The sequence below is a fragment of the Sturnira hondurensis genome, unplaced genomic scaffold (assembly GCF_014824575.4).
Source record: "Sturnira hondurensis isolate 20B ecotype Veracruz unplaced genomic scaffold, ASM1482457v3 Scaffold0014953, whole genome shotgun sequence".
NCBI classification, from domain to species: domain Eukaryota; kingdom Metazoa; phylum Chordata; class Mammalia; order Chiroptera; family Phyllostomidae; genus Sturnira; species Sturnira hondurensis.
Window position 1 is genome coordinate 1,627,826 of NW_028087584.1, and position 27,468 is coordinate 1,655,293.

Genomic DNA, 27,468 nt, shown 5'->3' on the forward strand with positions numbered 1-27,468 from the left:
AACTGGAGGTATTTATGTTTTGTCTCTTGACTCACTGCACAGATAAAAGCATTTATGCACTACCTTTACTCTTAGAAATCTTTTTTTTTTAAAGCTAGAAGTATACAGACTTTCTTAGAATGTCTATCCAACACAAATAAACTTGGTTTTAATGTTTTAAAAAATATTGAAATGTATGTGCATATATACATTCCCATAATTCCACACTTTTAAAATCATATAAAATAGGAAGCTTAAGAGTTTATTTCCTCTGCATCTGTTCATCCAAAGTGTACAGTTTTTCCAATGTTTTCTTATGTTTACACAAAGATGTCTCTATATAATACAGCTTTTAAACATTAAATTCTGATATAAATGTGGAACAGAAAATTACCACCTAAAATATCATTAATAGCTTCTCTGGTCAATATTTGTAGATCCATCTCATCCTTTTAATGGTTGTGTAATATTCTATTGTGTGGAACATAAGTTATTCAAGGTAATTTGACCTTTATCTCACTGAAAATAAGAAAATACAATGATGCTATGTATAAGACGAACAGTAAATATTTTGTTGTAGAAAGAATAACAATTAACTAATATTTACTGAGTGTTTACTATGTGCCAGATACTATACAAGGAACTTCACATGTATTAACTTATTTAATCATCATAATAGCCCTACAAGGTAGATACTATTATTATCCACACTTGATACATGATGAAACAATTTGCCAAGGCTACTCAGGGTAGTAAATGATAAACTGAGATTCAAACTTAAACAATCTGCCTCCAAAATACATGCTTTTAACTGCATTCCCATAATGCCTCTTGAGATATGAATACATAATTACCAAAATTATACTTTAAGAATTCAACTAAAATGAAAGAAAGGTAGAAATTAATTTAAAATGTGGAGGAAAAAATCCTTAAAAGAGAAAGGAAAATGACAGAAAGGGCTATACCAAAAATTGTAAGAATTAAAAAAAAATGCATCCCTCCCAAAATAATCAGTCAGGTCAACAACCTTCCAAAGGGTTGAAACCAGAATGTTATCTTACATAAGATCTATTTCAATTGCATATCAAATGTTACACAGGAATAAGTCACGCAAATAATGGATAGACGTGGACATCAGAAAGGCAAGAAAAAAAGTAGAATAAGAAAATGATCCTTGGGTAAGAGAGATTTTCATACAGAAGCCACAGTCCAAGTATGATCATTGTTTTCGCTGACTTATTGGTAGAGTTCTTTTCTCAGCTCATACATGAGGGTGTATATATGCTCATATAAATGCATTTTTCTGAGCACCTATATTTATTTCTTACAGCAAACTTCTAAGAGAAGTAAAAGGCTGTAATATTTTTCAAGAAGTCTGTTTTTTAGAAAACTGTAACTATGTTAAAAACATTATGTATCTCACTTGCTAGCAAAACTGGACACAAATGACAACATCTGACTCCAATTAAGTTTTCTATAATCTCTGAAGGCCTGAGGTGTTTCTAAACACTTTGGGATCCAGAGCTGACAAAACAGATTCCACAGATTTAGTTTGCTCTGATTCCTTCCTCTAGTTAACTGGCATGAGCTCACAGAATGAAGACAAATTTTAATGTGTTGCCTAAGGAAAAAGAAATGGAATGAATAAAACTAATATAATATGCTGCACGACACTCCAAAAAATCACATTAATACATCCCAAAAGCAAAATGATCTTTAAATTATCAATTCTAATTATGCCTGCCTGCCTGCCTGCAACGTTGCCCTTATACGGGTTAAGAGAGTACTATTAATTTCAGGATAAAATTAGCAATGAAAGAAAATATCAATATTCAAAATAAATAGTGGTTAAAATAACTACTGTTAAATTAGAATAGTACTGATAAAGGAAAATAATAGTGAAATCTTAAAATATGTTAATAGTCACTATTAGATGAAGCCCCATTCACAAATTCCCTCAACAACTATTTCCTGGCAACTTACAATTCTGTGCACTGTAGGGGCACAGCCATGACCAAACTCCTTCATCTACCTCCTCTTTGGAGCTTTTATTCTAGTGGGTGAGAAAGACAAATATGTAATACGTCAAGTGGTAGTATTACCACTATGTGTTATAAAGAAAGGTAAGAGCAATCAGAGGATGAAGAGTGATTGAATGGGAGGGTATTTTAGGGAAAATTGTCAGGTAATGCTATCCTTTCAAAAAGGCGGCATTTCAACAGAGACCTGAAAAAACTGAGGGGAAACCACGTGAATAACATGGAAATCACAAGAGGGAAAAAACATTCCAGAAAAAAAACCTGAAACATAAATCTATTCTTGAATCATTAAGAATCAGTGTTCCATGGGAGGATATCCCCTTCAGTGGTATGATGATGTCATATGTGGTTGTGCTGTGCTGATAGCAAAAATAATTATCTTTTCTAATCTAAAGATATTTCACTCTCCCATGAACTGAAAACGTGTTATTTTCCTTAAAGCTTAAGAGACTAAATATACCTATATGTGCAAGTATATAAATGGTTGTAAATGTTTGTAGAAGACAACATTCAAAGTAGCTTCCTTCCACACCACACAACTAATTTAATTGATGCACTACTAATGTGGTAAAAACTTAAGCCACGTATTATTCTCTCTAGAGTAGACATAACAACTAATTTTTAAAGTGCCACATCTAGACTTTCTCTGAAGCCATCCCCTTTGTTCATATTAAAGTTTTATTTTCTTAGGAATATAAGTCTAAATAGACATTCCTCTTGATGTCTATTTAACATGTTAAAGTTTGTCCTTTAGAATACTACCTACACATTTATAAAACATTACTTAAAAACAGAAAAAAAGAAGCATTTTAATGACAGTATATAAACTACATAAAAGTGAAAGAATCAAGTATTCTGTTCTTTGTTTTAAAAAGTACAAATTTATCATTAAAAGCATACTTATAGTAAAGCTCCCAGGTATGATCTTAGAAAAATGATTTCTCTGCATATGACTATAACGTGTGTTCCCTCCTGCTTCAACACAGTACCATACATATAGTAAGCCTTCTAAGAGGTAAGTATATTTTATTTCCGATCCCTAGAACAAAAATTCTGGTATACTAATCTTAAGAGGAAATAAATTCAAAATACAAACACAAAAGAGAGAGAGAGAGGTGGGTACTAGTAGTATACTAGCTTTAAAGGAACTCTAAATTAGGAAATACAAACTATAAAAAAAATTATGTGGCAATTAATTACTTTAAGATGGTTTATCTTCAAAAGTATTCACCACAGAAGTACTACATAGCAAACTCCTAAAAGCTGCATTTTAAATTATTGATTTCACACATATCTGATTTGTATACCATAATTAGTTATCCTCCCAAAGGTCCATCCACTGGGCTTTTGTCATTATACTAGGTATGGAAAGTGGGTCTCTGTCCTAGTGAAAAATCTTCCAAAAGCCTTTGTTCTTTAGTTGAAATGTAATCCATCAGCAAACCATGTCACCATTACCCAAAAGTTCAAATTCAGGGTAATATAATTTTGAATTAGTTGTACACATTTTGTGCAAAGACTCTTGCTCTACCTCCTGTCAGCACCTCACCTCTCACCCCATATTCGCTCCACCCTATCTAAGGAAATCCCTCACTCACCAAGCAACCACCATCCATGGTTAGCTTAACCTTAACTTTATTCCTAAACCTGTACCAATCTACTCTTTAGTGTACCTAGAGATTCAGACAAGGTTGTGCAGTTTTAAAAAGAGTCTAGTCATCCATCAGATAATCTGGACATGTTAACACTCAGAAGATTTAAGATAAAAACTGAAATTCTCCAATTCTTCATCACATTACATGACATTAATTCCACCTATAAGATCAAGCCACACTTTTACAGAAACAGACTCTCTGTAGCCAGGGGTATCAAACTCATTTTCACCAGGGGCCACACCAGCCTTGAGGTTGCTTTCAAAGGGCCAAATGTAATTTCAACTCCTTCACAGTTAAGGAGTAATTACATTTATGCAGCCCTAAAATTATTTTGACTCTTTGAAGACAACCGCGAGGCTGATGTGGCCTCCAGTGAAAATGAGCTTGACACCCCTACTGTGGACTATGTGTATATTTTATTCTCTTTGTGGCATAATCTGAACTCAGATGTTTGTACTCTGAACCTTCTGGCCCAGAGGGGAGAAATGTTGATCGATTATAATTCGTAGTTTAAGGCTGTTGAGTATGACCCAAATTGAAATAAATGAGGAGGACTTCCGCCAAGATGGAGGCATAGGTGGAAACACTGTGCCTTCTCCCACAACCAAGTTTGAATACAACAAAGGTTTGGAGAACAAAGACACAGCCAAAGAACAGAAAATTGAATTATACGGAAGTCCGAAAACAACTAACCCTTCAACCAGGACAGTAAGAGGGGCAGAGCCAGCAGCAGAGCAGGGTAGGGCAGGAAAGATCCCCAGACCTGGGCACGCAAGTAGCCCAGACCCAGTCAGGGTGTGGGGCAGACTGACCACGGTCGCACATTCGAGTACAGTGAGATGGACCACGCAGGCCCCAGAGGGCAAACCCAGTGGTGGAGGGCTCACTGCGGTGGCACACTCGCATGCAGTGGGATGAAACAAGCAGGCCCCAGTGATAGTGGCAGCTTCGGCACCTGTGGGGGCCGCGGTGGGAGGTGGCAGATGAGACTGCCATTGCTCCTCTCTGACCCCGCCCCCACATACAGCGTCACAACCCAGTGACTGGGTCACCCCACCCTGGTGAACACCTAGGGCTCCGCTCCTCATACATAACAGGTGCAAACAGACCAAACATTATGGCTCAAGAAGAACTCAAAGCCCCAGAGCCGATAACTCTAAGCGAAAAAGAAATAGCAAACCTCACAGATGCACAGTTCAAAATACTGCTGATCAGGATGCTCACAGAACTGGTCGATTTTTGTCACAAATTAGAGGAACAAATGAAGGCTAAACTAACTGAAATGAAGGGAAATGCACAGGAAACCAATAGTGACGGAAAGGAAACTGGGACTCAAATCAAGGGAGTGGCCCACAAGGAAGAACAAAATGACCAAACAGAAAAATATGAAGAAACAAGAATTCAAAAAAAATGAGGAGAGGCTTAGGAACCTCCAGGACATCTTGAAACGTTCCAACATTCGGATTATAGGGGTACCAGAAGGGGAAAGAAACAGCCACGAGTGGAACACTTATTTGAACAAATAACAAAGGAGAACTTCCCCAGTCTGGCAAAGGAAATAGACTTCCAGGAAATCCAGGAAGCTCAGAGAGTCCCAAACAAGTTGGACCCAAGAAGGAACACACCAAGGCACATCATAATTACATAGCCAAGACCAAAATGAAGGAGAGAATCCTAGAAGCAGCAAGAGATAAGGGACAGTCACCTACAAAGGAGTACCCATCAGACTGTCAGCGGATTTCTCAAAAGAGACCTTACGGGCAAGAAGGGGCTGGAAAGAAGTATTCCAATCATGAAATCCAAAGACCTACAGCCAAGATCGCTCTATTCAGCAAAGCTTTCATTTAGAATGTAAGGACAGAGAAAGTGCTTCTCAGATAAGATCAAATTCAAGGAGTTCATCATCACCAATCCCTTATTATATGAAATGTTAAAGGGACTTATCTAAGAAAAAGAAGATAAAAAATACGAACAGTGAAAGGACGGAAAACTCACAGTTATTAACAACCACACCTAAAACAAAAGCAAACCAAGAGGACAGCTAGATCAGGAGCAGAACCATAGAAATGAAGAACACATGGAGGGTTAGCAACAGGGGAGTGGGAGGAGGAGAAGGGGGGAGAAGGTACAGAAAATAAGTAGCACAGATGGTAGGTAGAAAATAGATGGGCGGAGGGCAAGAATAGTAGGGAAAATATAAAATCTAAAGAACTTGAGACATGTGGTCATAAACTAAAGGGGGAATGGTGGGGGAGGGGGTATGCAGGGGGGAGGGGGTATGCAGGGGGGAGGGGGTATGCAGGGGGGAAAAAGAACAACTGTAATGGCATAATCAATAAAATACATATTTTAAAAAATTTGACATAGTAATTTCTTCCTGGTAATTAAAATATGCAAATGAATAAAACATGAATGCCATGATTGTTTTAAAATGGTAAGTTCAAAATGCCTAATAATGTCTTAATTTCCAAGTTTGTGCAAACACTGATAGCCATTATCAGATGTCTTATAAAATGACATTTTATGCCTTCCACAATTTAGTACTGTTAACATGGATTTTTTTTAAGAGTTTATTTATTTTTCTTTAGAGAGGAAGGGAAGGAGAGAAGGAGAGAAACATCAACGTATGGTTGCCTCTCAAGAGTCCCCTCTTGGGAACTGGCTCGCAACCCAGGCATGTGCCCTGACTGGGAATCGAACTGCAATCGTGTGGTTCGCAGGCCTGTGCTCAATCCACTGAGCTACACCAGCCAGGGCTTAACATGGATTTTTAAAGTTCTTATCTAATTATTTGAGTAACACTATTTTTTAAATTATTTTATTTTATCATTTATTTTTATAATTCTTAAGTTACAGATATTTTAAGGAAATTCATTTTAAAAATAATTTTTTGGTTTTTTTAAATTTTATTTATTTATTTATCTTTAGAGGGGAAGGGAAGGAGAGAGGGAGAGAAATATCAATGTATGGTTGCCTCTCATGTGTCCCCTGCTGGGAACTGGCCTGCAACCCAGGCATGTGCCCTGACTGGGAATCGAACTGCAATCGTGTGGTTTCGCAGGCCCGTGCTCAATCCACTGAGCTACACCAGCCAGGGCTTAAAAATAATTTTTAATAATGCTTATTGATTTTAGAGAGAGAAGAAGGGAGAGAGAGTGCCATGAGAGAAAAACATCAATTGTTTGCCTTCCTTATGTACCACAACTTGGGTCAAACCCACCACCTAGGCCTGTACCCTCACTGGGAATCAAATCTCTAACCTTTTGGTGTTCAATGCTCCAACCAACTGAGTCACACTGGCCAGGGCATAAATAAATGCATTATTAACAAAATGAGAACATAATGAAAAATTAACCTAGAAAGTATAATAGATTAATAAGTACATGGGTATCTATAAAACCTACAATCTACAGTTAAGTGATCTACACACCTGAGAAATCCAGGAGAGTGGTTAAAAGCCAGGCTTTGAGAAAGACAGGCAAGGTTCAAGTTGCACCTTTGCCATTTATTAGATGGATGATCCTAAGCAAGTTTTTAGATCTCTTTAAGCCTCAGTTTGCTCATAAATTAAGTGACAAAGGTCCTAGATGAATGCTTGGAACGTAACAGCTGATATGTAAACATCATTTAATGTGTACCAAACATTGTTCTAACTCATGTATAAGCATACTTAACCAACACAACAACTCTATGAAGTATTATCCTCATTTTATAAATGAGAAAACTGAGGCATGGAGGGTAAATAATTTACCTAAGGTCATACACTATACATACCAAATCCAGGATTCAACACAAGTAGCCTAGCTCAGAGTCCTTGGTGCTTAACCACTACAGAGTAGGTGATAAATAAATGGAAGCAAAACAAGAAAAATCATTCCAAAAAAACAGGTTCATTCTTTCCAATAAAACCAATTCTGCAGTTTGCCAAATATTCTAGTTCAGAGTTTATAAAAATTATCTTACATTCTATGTTCAATTTCAATAAATGGAAAAATTAGAAAAACAGAATGAAAGAGATAACATTTAAAGTCACTGTGATAGTTTACAATGAAGGATGCATTAGCCCATAAAGCAGAAGTACTCAAGTGCATAAAGCTGTAACCATAAAAGGACCTATACTACACTGTCCCCTACTCCCAGCAACCACTAAGTCCCTCCCTCACTACTTTTCAGTTCTCCAAATGTCATAGTATATACTTGCCTAGCTTCTAAAGAGTTTGAGCAGTTTCACCCTGATTGGTGTGGCTCAGTTAGGTATCATTCTGCAAAGCAAAAGGTCACTGGTTCAACTCTTGGTCAGAGCACATGCCTGGGTTGTGGGTTCAGTCCCTGCCTGGGGTGGGTGCATACAAGAGGCAACTGATCAATGTTTCTCTTCCCCTCTTCCCTCCCTTTCCCTCTCTCTAAAAATAAATAAAATCTTCTTTTATAAAAAGGAGTTTGAACAGTTTCCTCTAACTTCAAAGCTCCCTGACTAGGAAAGCCTTCAACTAATCTACCTTCCTCCCCAAGAATCTCCTATATCCCCACCTCACCCTCAGCAAAGGAAACTTGATCATATATATGCCTGGATACCCCTGCCCACAGCAACAACCACATCACTGTGCTCCCCACCACATAGTAGCAAGTCACCAGAGTCAGAGTTTTCTGGGGTCACTTGTCGTAGCGTACGGCCCAGAGACCACTGCCCTAACTGCAACTGACTAACTCCGCAGCAGCCCACACTGCACCCCAGAAACCGCATCCCAGATTTCTGCTACAGTTTAACCCTTCAAGGCCCAGGCTAGAAGCAGCATAGTTACTGAATCAAAAGACCAGGGACTTAGCCCCAGCACTGCCACTCATTACCTCTCTGGTCTGAGATAAGTCCTGGAACCTCTGTAGGTACCCATTCCCTCACTGGTAAAATAAGGAGATTGGACTAGATGATCCCTAAAATCTCATCTAACTCTAAGGATCTAGGATTCAACTTTAAACCAACTGCAGGTGAATGAGAAAACCCAAGAAACTCCTGTAGGTAACTGCTCCTCATCCAGCCTTCCCCTCCTCCATCCTGCTGGAGCTTTGAAAACACCCCACCTCAGGTGTGGGAAGCCAGGAAGCCAGGGTACATTGTCCAAATCCAGTGCACTTATACTGAATGGCTGACACTCCCAGAGAGCCTTGACTGTTCACAGGCCCACTGTTCCTCTCTAGATAGGTCCCTAACCTAGAAATGAGTAAACATATACAAACATGAAACACACATAGAAATAATTTTTGAAGGTCCTGCCTACTGGAAGTTTCATAGTCTGGTGGGTCACACCTTTAGGACACAACAAGGCCTGTGTGCCAGCCGTAAAGCTTCTGCAGGAAAATGGGACATGACTGAGACAGCCTGGATATGGAGTGCCAAGTTTTCTGTAAGGGACAGCTCAGGGGCGGAAACGAAGCTCTCCCCCGCTCTCCTCTCTCCCTTTCATGGCTTTCCTACTTGGAGTAGCTCTTGCTCTTTGAGTCCATAGCCTGGCCCCCTCCGAGAGAAGGCATATAAGCATGTCTCCACTTCACTCTCTCTCTTAAACCTTAAAACCGTAATTTTACCATATCTTGTATCATATTCATGACCTATACTCATTTTATTGCACATTAAAACATTAGGATCGGATTATAACCACTCACCCTGTTTTTCCAAATTTCAGAATATGACTTTTCCCTCCAATCTCTATTCCTACCCTCCTCACAAATAAGTCCAAGTTAAGTCAAATCGCAACTTCCCCTTACTCTAGGTAAGAAACTTTATCTAAGATGTTGCTGCTCTCCCAAGCTTCTTATCACCCACCTCAGGCGGCATCTGCCTCAGCATTTCCTTTTCATGTTCTGTCATCCTTGATTAGCTTTACCTATGATGCCCCAAGACTACCTCAAAATATGAGAGACTCAGCCCTAGCTGATGTGGGTCAGTGGATTGAATGCCTGCCTGCAACCACCCCAGTTGGGGTTGCACAACAGGCAACCACACATTGATGCTTCTCTCCCTCTTTTTCTCCCTCCCTCCCCCTTTCTCTAAAAATAAATAAATAAAATCTTTTTAAAAATATGAGAATACTGTACTGCAAAAAAGGTTCTTTAAAAAAAGATTTGAACAGAGTGAGCCCAACTCTTCCCATAAGTGAGCTATACCCTACACACCTCAAAATTTTTAAGTAGCTAAGACAGAGAAAAATCAAGCACCAACCAGGTAACAAAGCAGTTCTATGAAATAAGAAGGGAACTCAACTGCTCAACTCAACACCATCACCCAGACCAGTACTATACATTCTCTATGGCAAAGTTAAGAATCATCTTCGGCAAGCACAAAAGCACAATTATAACCAAAGTCATGAAACCTCATCGAAGATGTACTTGACCAAAATCCAAACTTTCAGATAAGGGTTCCTTCTGGATAAACAACACCTATTTGCTATGTTTTAAAAGAATGATGGCAATCATGGCAAAATTCAAAGCTCTCCAGTGGCAACAAAACTCAGACTTCTTAGAAAATAGCAGGGCCACCCTTTTCTTACATGGGAACTAAGAAAACTCATATCAAGTAACCATAGCTGGAAAGAAAGGGATAATAGCTTCTATAAGAGGTGGAGTATAGTCTCCCAACTACTGATTCTTTTATTTTTGAACTCCATCAGAAGATGACTCTAAAAAGAGACATTGGTTCATAGGGGAAAAGGCGATGGACTCACATGAACAAGTATAAAGGACACATGGACAATAACTAAGGTGGGGGGCGGAGATGGGAGGGAGGTGGGGAGCACTGGGGGGGTGGGCAGGGCTGGGAATATAAGACAGAAAACTGTACTTGAACAAGAATTAAATTTAAAAAAAGAGAGACATTGGTTTAAATGGTTAAGGCCAACCAAAAAAAAATACACATACACACACACACACATATATGAGCTTTATGTAAAACTAAGAGTCATAAGAAACATGACAAAAATTATAAAATGCCTGATAAAAAACATGAAAGACTAAGATATTTTTCCACCACAAATACAGATCCAACAATAAATACAGGGTCTGGTAGAAGTAAGGCCTGTTTTAATTCGAACATTTCACCTAAAATGTTATATGGTGTGCTTGAGTGTGATATTGTTATGTTACAGAATTACATGCTTATGATTCTGTAATAAAAAATTTGTAACAAAAAGGGACATTATTTGTGCCACACCCTGTATTTTATTTTACACTTTGAAAGTGAGAGTCATTTTATATACATTTGAATTAAAGCTTTAGTGGAAATATCACAATAAAAATCCAGGTCCTCCACAACAAATAGAGAGGTACCCAAGCCAGACAAAAATCCCTCTGTAGATGTTTCTTTAAGCAAACCACATACCTTCCCACGGGGTTTTGGTCTGTTCACCTAGCTGGCAAAAGGAACCACTGGAAGATAGCAAAGGAAGTCAAGGAAAATAGTCATGAATGGATTATTGTGGGTTTTCCCAGAGGCAAAAAACAGTGGAGAAATTCAAGAAATATGGTAGGATTCACCTAGGTTTTAGTAAGCAAAGACTGTCACAAATTTACATGGCACTTCAAAACATAAATCATTCTTGATGTTTTATATTGAATGTTGGCATGCTCTTTCTATAAAGGACCAAACAGTAAATATTTTAGATTTTGTGGTCCCATCCAGTCTGTTACAAATACTCAACTCTGCAATTTAGTGTCAAAGCATGTAAACAACACACAAACAAATAAGTATGGCTACAGTCCAATAAAACTCTATTCACAGACTATGAAATTAGATTTCTTATTATTTCATGTATCATGAGATATTATTCTTTTGAATTTTTTTCAACCATTTGAAAATATTTTTCAAAAAAACATTAGCTTGCAAGCTATAAAAAAAAAACAGGTGGCTTTTGGACTATACTGTGCCAATCCCTGTTCTATATATAACCTTCACTCTGGTTGATTCGACCTTTCTCTGAAAGACCTCTGATCTTCAATTAGGACTCTGCCATTAACAAGACTCACAAAGGTTTCCACCAACAACTGCCTGATGGATCAGATCAAGAAAACTGTCATCCGAATTCCCTTCACTTCTTGTGATGCAATGAGCAACACTTGGTCTCGACTACAATGTTCATCCCCTATCAATTAGAATTAGTGGTAAATGCTGAATTGACTTGTCAGAAAATCAGTTATTTTCAGGGTAACAAAAACATTTCCAACACACATATGTATATCTCTAGTCCGCAAAGATTCTATGAAAATGAAAATCATTCATTAAGATCTCTATCAAAAAACATATATGAATGACCCATGGACATGGACAATGAATGGTGTGGGGATTGACTATGGGAGTGGAGGGTGGGCTGGGCAGAGCACAGCACAGGAGGAAAATTGGGACAACTGTAATAGAATAACAATATAAATAAATAAATAATTTTAAAAAGGATTTATTTTATTTTATTTGTTTACTTTTAGAGAGCTGGGAAAGGAAAGGAGAAAGAAAGGGAGAGAAACATCAATGTGTGGTTGCCACTTGCACACCCCCTACTGGGGCCCTGGCCCAGAATCCAGGCAAGTTGCCTGACTGGGAATCAAATGGACAACCCTTTGGTTCACAGGCCCACACTCAATCCCTGGCTATACCAGCCAGGGCTAAAAAAGATTTCTAAATGTCCTTAACTGTGCCATTAGCCAGGAAATATTATTCAAAGTACACTCACAGTATAAAATGCAAGTAACATCTAGTTTGGTAAGAGCAAATACAGCCTTGTTCATCAATAGCTAAAAAAAAATTCTTGAGAAATAAAAAACTCAAGATTTTCATCCTAACTGTACATCCTAACTACTTGGTTAGCCATTTCACAACAGTACCTCATTTATGAAATTAAGAAGTAGGTTTAGATTTTTTCTGTGGTCTTTTCTACCTCTAAAATGCTTGTAATGAGTTACATTAATCATGATATCTAACCTAAACCACTGAGAGTTTCAGCATTTTTCACTTTTCAGTATCCTTCAGATAAGAGGCAAGTAATTTCCTCTCTGCTCTTTTATCTCTGGCTTTTTGAAAGATCATTAAAAATATATTTCTAATCAAGACAACTGCTGCCCTCTTAGCAGTAATCTAGTCTTAGCACAAATATGAGTAATACAAGAGAAAAATATAAAGCAATATAACATTTGAAAGATATTTCCAGAGACAGACATCTGTGCCTGCTGAAACCATAATACTCAAGCTGTGGAATTTCTCATAACAAAAGCATACCATCAAGTCTTCTGGCTACCAGAAAAATCTGTCTTCAAAATTGCTTCATTTTTCCACAATAATCATATTGTTGGCCTACAGAAACGACACTACAGTTTGACTCTAGAATCAAGCAGACCCAGATTTAGTCCCTGCCATTGCAACTAACAAACTTAAAGTTATTCACCTCCAAGCCTTATTTTCTCCATCTGTGGAACAGGAATGCTATTCCTAGTAGCAATGGATGTATAAATATTGATGTCTTTGGGAAGACACCTTGTTGGGCTTAAAAAAATAACTTACAAAGCAACAGAAATAATATTATAGCATCTTGGAGGGTTTTTTTTTTTTAAACATCCAGTGGGAAAACAGGAAGGAAATTCTGACATGTTACAGTATGGATGAACCTCGAGGACATTATGCTGAGTGAAATAAGCCAGTCACAGAAAGACAAATACTATGCAATATTCCACTTACATGAGATACCAAGAGTAGCCAAATTCATAAAGAAAATAGAATGATATTTCCCAGAAGATGATAGGAGGGGAAAGGGGAACTATTGTTTAATGGGTATAGCACTTTAGCAAGAGGAAAATAGTTCTGAAGATTGGTTGCACAACAATGGGACCAAACACTACTGAAATGTATAATTAAAAACTAGTTAAGATGGTAAATTTTATGTTATGTATATATTTACCATAATTTTTAAAAATTTAAATACATTAAAAAAATAAATTTTAACACACTTTTTAAAAGCATACAGTGTATATCTCTGGTAGTAGAATTACTGATAATCTTCACTTTCTACTTTGTTTTGTCACTATTGCAAAAGCAGAACAAGCTCACTATGAAAAATGTTCAACCCAGGAAAAATGGCATCTTCATTTTATGTGTGAAGTAAACCTAAAACCCTGAAAGCTGTGATATCTAGCAACTAAGGGTCCAATAAGTCTTAAAATGCATAAAATTAAACACTATAATCTGGAGCTATACATATTATTAGGGCCAGAATAGCTAAAAGAAGGATGAAGCATTGGTAAAAATGAAGTATGTTTCTATTCTTAAATATATAAAGAAATATTCATTATAAATGACATTATGCAAAGTTTATTTAAATTTTTCTTTGAAATACAAATGTATTATAAAATACAAATAAAGAATTAAAACTTCATTGTTAATTCTAATGTCTAGCAATGATTATTGAATGAATAAATGAACAAACAAGTAAAAAGCAACTCTTGAACCCCGGAAAATGTACAGAGCATTAAGAATAATTACACTACACTGCTACCTGCTGGTGGCAGCGTGCCTAGAACACAAGAGCAGTAACTAGGAAAGGAAAGAGTTCATTGCTGGAACTTTAAAAGAAGAGGGCAACAGACTTGTAACAACTTTTCTCTCTTTAAAGCTCTATTATTCTAATAAAATATGGACATTGTCTTTTAAAAAGGCACACTGACTCTCCTATAAATCAGCAATAAAAGAGGTGTGAAGTGGGAAAATTACCAGAATTAGAGCAAGATCCACTTTGGGATCCTGCTTTAGTCAACACCATACCTCAGTTTTCACAAACATGAAATATGGGTATAGTTTTTGCTGTGAAGTGCACATGAGATTTGGGTGAAAGCACCTTATAAATGGTATTACTTATTAAGTAAACTACTAATATTGATTTTTGCTTTCTTTTAAGTAATAAAACATCTCTGAAACATTTCTATTTATGATCTATGTAACTTTTAAGTTTAACAAACAAAATGCATTAGCTTTTGAATACGTTAAATGTCTAATTAAAGATAAAAAATAACAAATATCTGTCCTTTGAATGAGTCATTCTTTATATGGTACTCCAACTCTCTCAATTCAATTCAATTTTTTCCCAGAATTTTTTCTTTTAGCAGAAACATGCCCTACATACTTTTCATAAGCATAATTTATTTTTAAATTGATGTCTGGAAATTCAGCACACTGGATCTTAAAACAACGCTTCAAGTTCATCACTGTTTCCACAGTCCATTAGCTCCTAGGCAGGAAGTATGACATGCAAACAAGAAACTGAATCTCAGCGGTCTATCTGTAATGTCCTCTAGCATTTCATAAGAACCTGACACCCATAATTACTCATGAAAACTGGAAATGTCTTTATATTAATGGCTGTGTAAATAATCAATGTAAAGTCTGAAGAAAAATAAGGACCACTTGTGACTCATAATCAGAAAAAATAACTGAAGGTGAAGCAAATTGAAACAGGGCTAGACTTAGGATCATCAGTTTTTATATTTTCCTGCTCTATACAACACTTAAAAATATTAGATTTTAGTTTTTATACAATATGAATTACTAACATTAAAAAATTTGTTCTCATAATAAATCATAGGTAAAATTACATTCAACAGACTGATGTCTTGGCATTGAATCAAGAATGCAAAAGATTCTGGAAATGTACGTGTGTCTCTCTTAAAAAAAAAAAAAAAAACCTACCTTGAAGACAGATCTTACAACAATGAACAAAATACAGAGACTAGTAAAATTTCCAAGCACTATAGAGTAGCAATACACTTAAATATAACCATGTTTCAAAATATCTCTGGAAATTAAAAGATAAAAATGTTAGGCTTCCATATGCTCTTTACCTAAAATACTCCTAATTGTACTTCAACCAAGTCTTTATAAAAATATACAATATCATAAATGTTTTCTCCTACCCAAAATAGTCCATGAAAGACATATCATTTTTTAAAAGATTTTATTTATCTATCTTTAGAGGGGAAGGGAAGGAGAGAGGGAAATATCAATGTATGGTTGTGTCCTCATGTGTCCCCTGCTGGGAACTGGCCTGCAACCCAGGTATGTGCCCTGACTGGGAATCAAACCTTGATCCTTTGGTTCGCAGGCCCACATTCAATCCACTGAGCTACACCAGTTAGGGTGACATGTCATCTTTTTAATAGTTTACTATAACATACCCATTTTTAAAATTAGGTACCATTTTAAGTTATACGAAAGCACTTATCTCTAAAGCATTATAAGATAAAAAAATAAAGATTCAAAGACATTCTTTAACACTACATATAAAGTATAAGTACACTAAATGTAAAATATAAAATAAGTATGAAAGGAAATGTTTTATTTCAATAATAATAGATAATCATCTAGAATCAATGTTAATTTGGAGACAGATTTCTTAAAGGTGGCTATTAGGGTCATTTGAGGGATAGTTCAATGATAGCTTCATCATTTTTCTCCTTTAGCAGATAACAAGAACTTGGCTGCACAAGTCCCCTAAATCTACTCAAAGAATTAGGTTGATAAAGTTTGTGGCAGGCATAAAGCCTTTGAATTTGGATTCAGTGCCTTCAGACTTAGGCATTCTTTTTTGATAGTCCATTTCAGTATTATAATGTAAATATATTTGCAGAAAGCATATATTATCCTAAAAATGATTGCTTTCCATTTTCGACAATAGAAAATGTTTTCAAAGAAAAAGAAAGAGAAAAACTAACATTACTTTAGTATGTGTTACAGAAACAGAAATACTATGAAAGAAATTTCATATATTACATATCATAATCATTTTCTCCATCTTTGCCATAAAATGATGGACTCTATGTTAAAAGGCATAAAAACAGTCAATCAAGGGCTTCTTTAAAATTCTTTAAATGCCTATCTATAGGCTATTAATTTCTTTTCAACATACATTTTTTGAATGTTACACTCTTTAATTAAGAGCTGAATATTTCATCCTTTCTCCCCAGATATGAACAACAAGATGAAATGGTAAAATTCTGAACCATGTTCATAATACAAAAAGAAGGCCAAAGAACCCTTTAACTATCCCCCTACATCTGTGATTATCATTGCCCAAGAAATCGTTTTTAGGACATTGGGTATTTTCCTCCTTAATATACCAATTTTACTCCTTTATATCCAAAAGGCAATCGTTTTCCATCTAGATCAGCTTATTCTCTCAAAAAATATATTACCCAGCCCTGTCTGGTGTAGCTCAGGAGATTGAGCATGAGCTTGTGAAGCAAAGGATCACCAATTCAATTCCCAGTCAGGAGACATGCCTGGGTTGCAGGCCAGATCCTCAGCAGGGGACACATGAGAGGCAACCACACATTGATGTTTCTCTCCCACTCTTTCTCCTTCCCTTTTCCTCTGTCTAAAAATAAATAAATAAAATATTTAAATATATATATATATACACACATATATATATTACCTATACAATATTCATCCATATAATTGTACAGAAACTGAAAACCTAAGTAGGACTTATAGTGGGATACCACAAAAGTCGGTTTTCTCATTTTAAAAAGTAAACAAAAGATAGCATCATTTTTGAAAGACCCTGACCTCACATTTGTAGAAACAACTGAAAGTGGAAGAGAGACCTCTAAAACAGAGACTGCAGTCACCCTGCAAAGACACCCTCCAAGTGACATGAATTGAGTAAGTAGCAATTATGACCTACAGAAAATTCATTCAGAATTCATTCAGAAAAGGGGGAAGCAAATAGGGAGAGAGGGAGAGGCACAAAACTAATTCAGTAAATTCATCTGGCATTGTAGTGTGAAAAGGAATAAATTTTACTTTATTACTGATTTGCATGATTTTTACATTTAATGGTTCACAATGAGGGAATTTCAACACACACACTGCAACCCTTAGGGAGGCAAGCAGAGGTTCCACATACTTAAGCAATTTGAAAGAGATGCAAATATCAACTAACGGTAACTAAAACAGCTTGTAAACATAACCAAATGCTAAATAAAAAAAATTTTATCAGAACTTGAAATTCGGGACTTCCGCCAAGATGGAGGCATAGGTGGAAACACTGTGCCTTCTCCCACAACCAAGTTTGAATACAACAAAGATTTGGAGAAACAAAGACACAACCAAAGGACAGAAAATTGAATTATACGGAAGTCCGACTACATCTAACCGTTCAACGGGATGGTAAGAGGGGCGGAGCCAGCAGCGAGCAGGGTCGGGCAGGACAGGGCCCCCGACCCAGGCGCGCAGGCAGATGGGAACCAGTTGGGGTGCGGGGCTGACCGCGGGCGCATATTCGCGCACAGTGAGACAGACCACGCAGGCCCCAGGGGGCGAGGGCTGACGGCTGTGGCACACTCGCGTGCACTGGGACGAAACACCTAGGCCCGGTGACTGCAGCAACAGCAGCACTGGTGAGGGCTGAGGCGGAAGGCAACGGACAGGACGCCATAGTCCCTCTTTGACCCCGCCCCCACATACAGCGTCACAACCCAGCGACTTAGTTGCCCTGCAATACCAGTGAGAGCCACTGTCCCTCTTTGACCCCGCCCCCACATACAACGTCACAACCCAGCGACTTAGTTGCCCTGTTCTAGTGAACACTTTAGGGCTCTGATCCTGCTATGGAACAGGCACGAACAACCCGAAAGATGGCGCGAGAAGAACTCAAAGTCCCAGAGCCAATAACTCTAAGCGACCAAGAAATTGCCAGCCTCTCAGAAGCACAATTCAGGACACTATTTATCAGGATGCTCACAGAACTGGTAGATTATAGTCACAAATTAGAGGAACAAAGTCACAAATTAGAGGAACTTATGAAGGCTAAACTAATTGAAATGAAGGGAGATGCACAGGAAACCAATAGTGATGGAAAGGAAACTGGGACTCAAATCAATGGAATGGACCAGAAGGAAGAACAAAACATCCCACCAGAAAGGAAGGAAGAAATGAGAATTCAAAAAAATGAGGAGAGGCTTAGGAACCTCCAGGACATCTTTAAACGTTCCAACATCCGAATTATAGGGGTACCAGAAGGGGGAAAGAAACAGCCACGAGTGGAAAACGTATTTGAACAAATAATAAAGGAGAACTTCCCCAGTCTGGCAAAGGAAATAGACTTCCAGGAAATCCAGGAAGCTCAGAGAGTGCCAAAGAAGTTGGACCCAAGAAGGAACACACCAAGGCACATCATAATTACATTAGCCAAGACCAAAATGAAGGAGAGAATCCTAGAAGCATCAAGGGATAAGGGGACAGTCACCTACAAAGGAGTACCCATCAGACTGTCAGCGGATTTCTCAAAAGAGACCTTACAGGCAAGAAGGGGCTGGAAAGAAGTATTCCAAGTCATGAAATCCAAAGACCTACAGCCAAGATTGCTTTATCCAGCAAAACTTTCATTTAGAATGGAAGGACAGATAAAGTGCTTCTCAGATAAGGTCAAGTTCAAGGAGTTCATCATCACCAAGCCCTTATTATATGAAATGCTAAAGGGACTTATATAAGAAAAAGAAGATGAAAAATATGAACAGTGAAAGGACAGCAAACACACAGTTATTAACAACCACACCTAAAACAAAAGCAAACCAAGAGGACAGCTAGATCAGGAGTGGAACCATAGAAATGAAGAACACATGGAGAGTTAGAAATGGGGGGGGGGTGGGAGGGGGAGAAGGGGGGAGAAGGCACAGAAAATAGCATAGAGGGTCGGTAGAAAATAGATAGGGGGGAGGGCGAGAATAGTGGGGGAAATATAGAATCCAAAGAACTTGAGACACGTGGTTATAAACTAAAGGGGGGGAGAATGGTGGGGGAGGGAGGGTGCAGGTGGAGGGGAATGAAGGGGGGAAATAGAACAACTATAATGGTATAATCAATAAAATATATTTAAAAAAAAAAAAGAACTTGAAATTCGGACTTCCGCCAAGATGGAGGCATAGGTGGAAACACTGTGCCTTCTCCCACAACCAAGTTTGAATACAACAAAGGTTTGGAGAACAAAGACACGACCAAAAAACAGAAAATTGAATTATACAGAAGTGCAACTACAACTAATCTTTCCACGGGGACAGTAAGATGGGCGGAGCCAGCAGCAGAGCAGGGTGGGGCAGGAAAGATCCCCAGACCTAGGCGCGCAAGTGGCCCTGATCCAGGGTGTGGGGCAGACTGAACACTGTCACACATTCGCGTACAGTGAGACAGACCACGCAGGCCCCAGGGGGCAAACCCAGTGGTGGAGGGCTCACTGTGGTGGCGCACTAGCATGCAGTGGGACGAAATGCATGGGCCCGGTGACAGTGGCAGCTTCGGCACCTGTGGGGGCTGCTGCAGGAGGCAGCAGACAGGATGCCATTGCTCCTCTTTGACCCCGCCCCCACATACAGCGTCACAACCCAGACTTAGTTGCCCTGCTCTAGTGAACACTTTAGGACTCCGATCCTGCTACATAACAGGCACAAACAGCCCAAAAGATGGCGCAAGAAGAACTCAAAGTCCCAGAGCCAATAACTCTAAGCAACCGAGAAATTGCCAGCCTCTCAGATGCACAGTTCAAGACACTGTTTATCAGGATGCTCACAGAACTGGTTGATTATAGTCACAAATTAGAGGAACATATGAAGGCTAAACTAATTGACATGAAGGGAGATGTCCAGGAAACCAATAGCTATGGAAAGGAAACTGGGACTCAAATCAAGGGAGTGGCCCAGAAGGAAGAACAAAACATCTGACCAGAAAGGAATGAAGAAACAAGAATTCAAAAAAAATGAGGAGAGGCTTAGGAACCTCCAGGACATCTTGAAACGTTCCAACATCCGGATTATAGGGGTACCAGAAGGGGGAAAGAAACAGCCACGAGTGGAACACTTATTTGAACAAATAATAAAGGAGAACTTCCCCAGTCTGGCAAAGGAAATAGACTTCCAGGAAATCCAGGAAGCTCAGAGAGTCCCAAACAAGTTGGACCCAAGAAGGAACACACCAAGGCACATCATCATTACATTAGCCAAGACCAAAATGAAGGAGAGAATCCCAGAAGCAGCAAGAGATGAGGGGACAGTCACCTACAAAGGAGTACCCATCAGACTGTCAGCGGATTTCTCAAAAGAGACCTTACAGGCAAGAAGGGGTTGGAAGGAAGTATTCCAAGTCATGAAATCCAAAGACCTACAGCCAAGATTGCTTTATCCAGAAAAACTTTCATTTAGAATGGAAGGACAGATAAAGTGCTTCTCAGATAAGGTCAAGTTAAAGGAATTCATCATCACCAAGGCTTTATTATATGAACTGTTAAAGGGACTTATCTAAGAAAAAGAAGATAAAAAATATGAACAGTAAAATAATAGCAAACTGAAACCACACCTTAAACAAAAACAAAAGCAAACTAAGCAAACAACTAGAACAGGAACAGAACTACAGAAAAGGAGATCACATGGAGGGTTATCAACAAGGGAGTGGGAGGAGGAGAGAGGGGAAAAAAGGTACAGAGAATAAGTAGCACAGATGGTAGGTAGAAAATAGACAGGGGGAGGGTAAGAATAGTGTAGGAAACATAGAAGCCAAAGAACTTGTATGTACGACCCATGGACATGAACTAAATGGGGGAAATGTGGGTGGGAGAGGGTGTTCAGGGCAGAGGGGAGTGAAGAGGGGAAATTGGGACAACTAATAGTATAATCAATAAAATATATTTTTTAAAAATGAAGATTATGTGGGATATGGGAATAACCCCTAAAAGAACTCGTAACATGCATGAAAAAGTCCCAAAATTCACTTTGCTTTGTGGTCACTTATTTCTCCCTCATAAAAAAGTACTTAAGTTACCTCTAAGCCCGTGTTGTCCAACATGGTACCCACTAGTTATACAGGACTATCTAAATTTAAATTACGAATTCAGGTCTAAGTCACACCAGCAACATACGGTCTACAGACACTTTAGTACAGAAAACTTCCATTATCACAGAGAGCTGTATTACATAGCACTGCTCTAAGGCCTCCTAAGCTACAATGAGGCACTTCACCACCATTTTTGGGTAGTTTACAGCAAAGATGTTGAATTTTTCTGGCAGTATCAGAAAGTCAGAGTTCATTCATCTCCAAACTCTTTTTAACATCAGGGTTTGGAACAAAATTCCAGATATAAGCAACATTAAAACCAGAAACTTCAATATTAGAATAAGTTACTTAGTATCTACAGATGGATAAGCTGTTTTATATCTCCTGAACAAATTGTTCTAGGAGATAATATTGATCAGTGAAATAATACTAGGAAGGCAGCAAGGTGCCTAAACTTTCTTCTCCAGGTGTTATTCACTAAGGGCCAAATTTTGTTTTACTAACAACAACAACACCAACAGCAAACCTGCCAAGTGGTTGGCATGACCTTCACAAAGCTGTGTAGTCCTTTGGGGCCACAGAGATAGAGCTGTCCCCCTTCATCTGCAGTTTCACTTTCCACAGTTTCATATACCAGCAATCAACTGGGGTCCAAAAATATTACATGGGAAATTCCAGAAATAAACAATTCACATATGCCCCAGCTGATGTGGCTCAGTGGATTGAGTTCCAGCCTGTGAAGCGAAGGGTCACCACTTCAATTCCCAGTCAGGGCACATGCTTGGGTTCCCAGCTGGGTCCCTGGTTGGGAACATGCAAGAGGCAACAGATCAATGCTTCCCTCACATACAAATGTCTCTGTCCCTCTCTCTCTCTCCCCCCTTCCCCTCTCTCTAAAAATAAAATATTTAAATAAACAAACAAACAATTCATGTTTTAAATTGAGTGCTGTTCTCAGCAGCATGAAGAAATCTCCCTCCATCTAGTCTGGGACATGGATCATCCCTTCGTCAGTGTCTCCATGCTATATACACTCTCGCCCATTAGTCACTTAGTAGCCATCGCAGTTATCAGACACAATGTGGCAGTGCTTGCATTCCGTCTATCCTTATTTTACCTAATGGTCCCAAAGTGCAAAAGTAGTGATGCTGGCAATTTGGACATATCAAAGTGAAGCCAGAAAGTGCTTCCTTTAAGTGAGAAAGTGAAAGTCTCTGTCTTAGTGAAGAAAGAAAACAACTGTATGCTGATGATGTTAAGGTCTCTGGTAAGAACAAATCTCTCCATGAAATTATGAAACAGGAAAAAAAACTGGAAATTTCTGCTGTGGCCCTAAATTGCAAAAGTTAGGGCCACAGTGCATAATAAGTACTTAGTTAAGATAGAAAACGTATTAAATTTGGAAGACATTAACAGAATGTTGCTGATTGATTGTAATGAGTAGCACCAGAAAGCATCAATTCTATGCACAGATTTTGGCAAAGGATCCCCTGAACAAGTGACAGACACCAAGCCATTCAGTGCAAGTAAGAGATGGTGCCACAAATTCAGGAACAGGTCTGGCAGTTGGTCATCTCACATCATCATAAGAAGTGTGAGTACAGTACAATAAGATATTTTGAGAATGAGAGAGACCACTTCACATGATTATATATTGTTATAAATGTTCTATTTTATTATTCATTATCGTGAATATGTGTCTAATTTATAAATTTTGTCATAGGCTGTGTACAGAAAAAAATAGTATATATAGTGGTCGGCACTACCTATGGTTTCAGACATTCACTGGGAGAATAAAGTATAGATGTCCATCTGCTCTTCCCAAATTCAGACTTGTTCCACCTTTTTTAAAAATATATTTTATTGACTATGCTAATTCAGTTGTCCCATTCCCTCCCCCCTTTATTTCCCTCTGTCCTACACCCCTGTCCCAACAGTATTCCTCCCTTTTAGTTCATGTCCATGGGTCATATGTATAAGTTCTTGGGCTTCTCCATTTCCCATACTATTCTTAACCTTCCCCTATTTGGTACCTACCATTTAGGCTTCTTATTCCCTGTACCTTTTCCCCCATTCTCCCCCCTCCCCATCCCCACTGATAACCCTACATGTGATCTCTGTTTCTGTGATTCTGTTCTTGTTCTAGATGTTTGCTTCATTTGTTTTTGTGCGGGTTTTTAGGTTCAATTGGTGATAGTTATAAGTTTGCTGGCACTGTTCATATTTTTTATCTTATTTTTCTTAGATAAGTCCCTTTAACATTTTATATAATAAGGGCTTGGTGATCATGACCCCTTTAACCTGACTTTATCTGGGAAGCACTTTATTGCACTTCCATTCTAAATCATAGCTTTGCTGGATAGAGTAATCTTGGATGTAGGTCCCCACCTTTCATGACTTGGAATACTTCTTTCCAGTCCCTTCTCACCTATATGGTTTCTTTTGAGAAATCAGCTCACAGCCTTATGGGAACTCCTTTGTAGCTAACTGTCTCCTTTTCTCTTGCTGTGTCCAAGATTCTTTCTTTATCTTTAATCTTGGGTAATGTAATTATGATGTGCCTTGGTGTGTGCTTCCTTGGGTCCAACTTCTTTGGGACTCTCTGAGCTTCCTGGGCTTCCTTCACCAGGAAAGGAAGTCTATTTCCTTTGCCAGATTGGGGAAGTTCTCCTTCATTATGTTTTCAAATAAGTTTTCAATTTCTTGCTGCTCCTCTTCTCCTTCTGGCACCCCTATGATTCAGATACTGGAACACATAAAGTTGTCTTCTAAGGCTCTCCTCATTTTTCTGAATTCTTGTCTCTTCATTGTTTTCCAGTTGGATGTTTCTTTTTCTTCCTTCTGTTCCACACTGTTGGTTCCTTCCCTTCACTGTTGGTTCCCTGTACATTTTTCTTTATTTCACTTTTCATAGCCTTCCCTTTTCCCTCTATTTTGCAACCATACTCAACCCATTCTGTGAGCATCCTGATTACCAGTGTTTTGAACTGTGCATCTGATAGGTTGGCTATCTATCTCTTTGTTGCTTAGTTCTATTTTTTCTGGAGTTCTAATCTGTTCTTTCATTTGGGCCATTTTTTTTTTTGTCTCTACACGTCTGTGACGTAGTAAGGGGTGGAGCCTTAAGTATTTACAGAGCAGGGAAACCCATTTGCTGCATTGTGGTGGTCCACAATGGAACTCCCTTTTGGGCTGGTCCAAAAGGGAACAATGCCACTTGCTGGGCTCTTGGCCAGCTTTCAGTCACTTCTGCCACTACCAACAAGCAAATCGGGCCCTTCTGGTGCTGATTCCAAAGTGGGTGGGTTTGTATATGTTCTAAGATCCCGTGGGTCTCTCATACAAACTCTCCTGTGAGGCTGGAAGTTTCTCCAGCCACCTCAACCCCCACCATGTTTTTTCAGTCAGAGGTTTTGAGGCTTTTCCCCCCACGGTGGAACCCTGAGTTGCACAGTCTGTCTCAACCCTCAATTGTTTCTACCAGTTTACCAGCATGCAAATGTGGGACTGCCCACTACACCAACTGCTGCCTCGCCTGGTCCTCCAGCCACCACCTTGCTGTGAGTCCTCTCCGCCTGACTGCCTGTCTCCTCCCAGCCCACCCATCTGAATGAATACTTCTTCTATAACTCTGGTTGTCAGACTTTCATGAAGTTCAATTTTCTGGCAGCTCTGGTTGTCTTTTGTTTTTAATTTGTCATTGTCCTTCTTCTGGTTATGCAAGGAGGCACAATGTACCTACTTATCCCTCCATCTTGGCTAGAAGACTCCACTTTTTCTTTTATCTATCACTCTTTCTTACAGGATTTGCAGTTTGCACACTTACCACACCTTGGAATTGTGCCTAAGAAGGGGCTTAGAAGGCTGGACCCCAAGTATCTACAATGTTTCGTACATAAATTCTTGAGAAAGTAGTTAATAGGCTATAAAAATATTTTTCTTCCTCTCTACTATTTGACAACCTAAGACCAGGGCAGTAGTAGGTCTGTTATAATTCCATGTAAACCAAAGTTTTCAAAATTGGTAAAAGTTTATCAATAGGCCTACAGTTAAAGGGGTGGGGGGAGGATATCTCAATCATAAGTAATTTATAGGAGAATAGAGCACAGGCATACCTCAGTTCCATCCCTATTTTACTATAAGTTTCTAGGCTCTGAAACCTTAAGCAGGTTGCATGGTAAACCACAGTTTTCATCTGAGAACTGGTTAAGAGATTAGAATGCAAAGTGCTTAGCACACAGTAGGGGCTCAAAGTATTTTGTTAATATTACTTTTGCCTATGCTATTCCTTTTGCATGGAACACTTTTTTTCTGGCAGTACACACAGCCAGGTCCTTCTTATATCTTAGGTCTCAGTTTAAATGTCACATTGTTCAAGAGGCTCTGTCTACCCATCAAGTTTAGTATTTGTCCCTCTTTTATTTTCTCTCATAGCTCCTGTTTAGTTCTCTCTTGATACAATCTATGAAGAATTTATGTTAGTTCTTTGCTATCGGTTTTTCTCACAAGAACATCAGTTTCATGAGGACAGTATATCCTGAAAGAATAGCACTGTGTGCATATCAGTAAATGGTTAACAGATGAATGAGTGAATGAATCTGGATTAAACAAAGTTTCTATTCCTTAATACCAAACAAATATTGTGAGTCCTTTTATGTTAGGCTCCTAGAGTGTTCAAATCTACAGAGACAGAAAGTAGAATAGTATTTCCCAGGGGCTGGGAAGAAGGAGAACGGGGAGTTTCAGTATTTAAACAGTTTCAGTTGGGGAAGATGAAAAAGTTCTGGAGATTCTGGAGATGTATTGACCACTGTGCAACAGTGTGACTATATTTAATGTCAGAACTGTACACTTAAAAATGGTTGAAATGATAAATTGTGTTATGTATAATTTATCACTTAAAAAAAAGTAAGTTTGGTATAGGACATCTACCTCCAGACAAGTACCTTACATTAAGGCAAAAAGTTTCATTTAGTATCTCTGCTATCTGCTTTTCCTATCTGAAAATGCCTTTTGCAGTATCATCAGTAGGAACCACTGATTCTTCAGCCAAATTTATGTTATCAATGTATGTACAACTCCTGTTATTTGGGGGCTTGAAGTATCAACACAGTAAAACTAAGTTTTGTCCCTGATCCTTCTAAACAAATTATTTCCCCTAGCCCTAGCAGCCATTCTAAGAATAAAGCTTATATAATTCTTCAGAAGCAATCTTCAAATTACTATGTGCCTGGCCCCTGCTAGATACTGAAGTTCCACAGATAATTAAGGCAAGATTTCTCTTGTCAAAGAGGTCAGTTAATGGAGGACACAAACATGACTGGATACTATTTCCTCTTTCCCCAATTTCAAGCAAGCAAGTAGTCAGCCCTGCGAATTGCCTCAGAGGAAGCATGTGTCTTGGCAGAAGAAGTAGTAGCCTGGGAGCCTTTCAGGCTTTTTCAAAACAAAAGACTAACTACCCATAAGGGCCCCAAATGGAATCCACCTAAATATATGTCAACAAAGCATTGGATAGATAAATCAGGATTATACAATGGGGTATTACACAGCAATGAACAAAGTATAAATGCAATGTCATACATGAAACTCACAAATATAATGTTGGGGGCTAAGCCAGACCAAAAAAAAAAACAATATATACTATATAATCCCATTTACATAAAATTAAAAACAGATCAAACTAATTCATGGTCAAAGAAGGCCACGGGGTGGAAACCTCTGAGGAGAGGGTTTAGATCAGTGTTAGCAATGTGAGGGGCATGAGGAAGGCCTCTAAAATACCGGTAGCATTCTATCTCCTGATCTGGGAGTGAACTGTGTGTGTCCTTTTATGAAAATTCACTGAGCTGTGAACTTACAAATAATTTCTACATGAATACTATAGTCGATTAAAATTTTACTTGAAAGTTTTTGCTCTCATTTGGGAGGAGACAGATAGAAGTAAAGT

At 38.5% G+C, this 27,468-nt stretch overlaps 1 protein-coding gene across 7 annotated transcripts in view; it reads right to left on the reverse strand.

Moving 5' to 3' along the window:
- The window catches only part of ST7 (suppression of tumorigenicity 7), a 319,529-nt gene that overhangs the window by 256,646 nt on the left and 35,415 nt on the right, over positions 1–27,468 (reverse strand). The window lies entirely within an intron of this gene.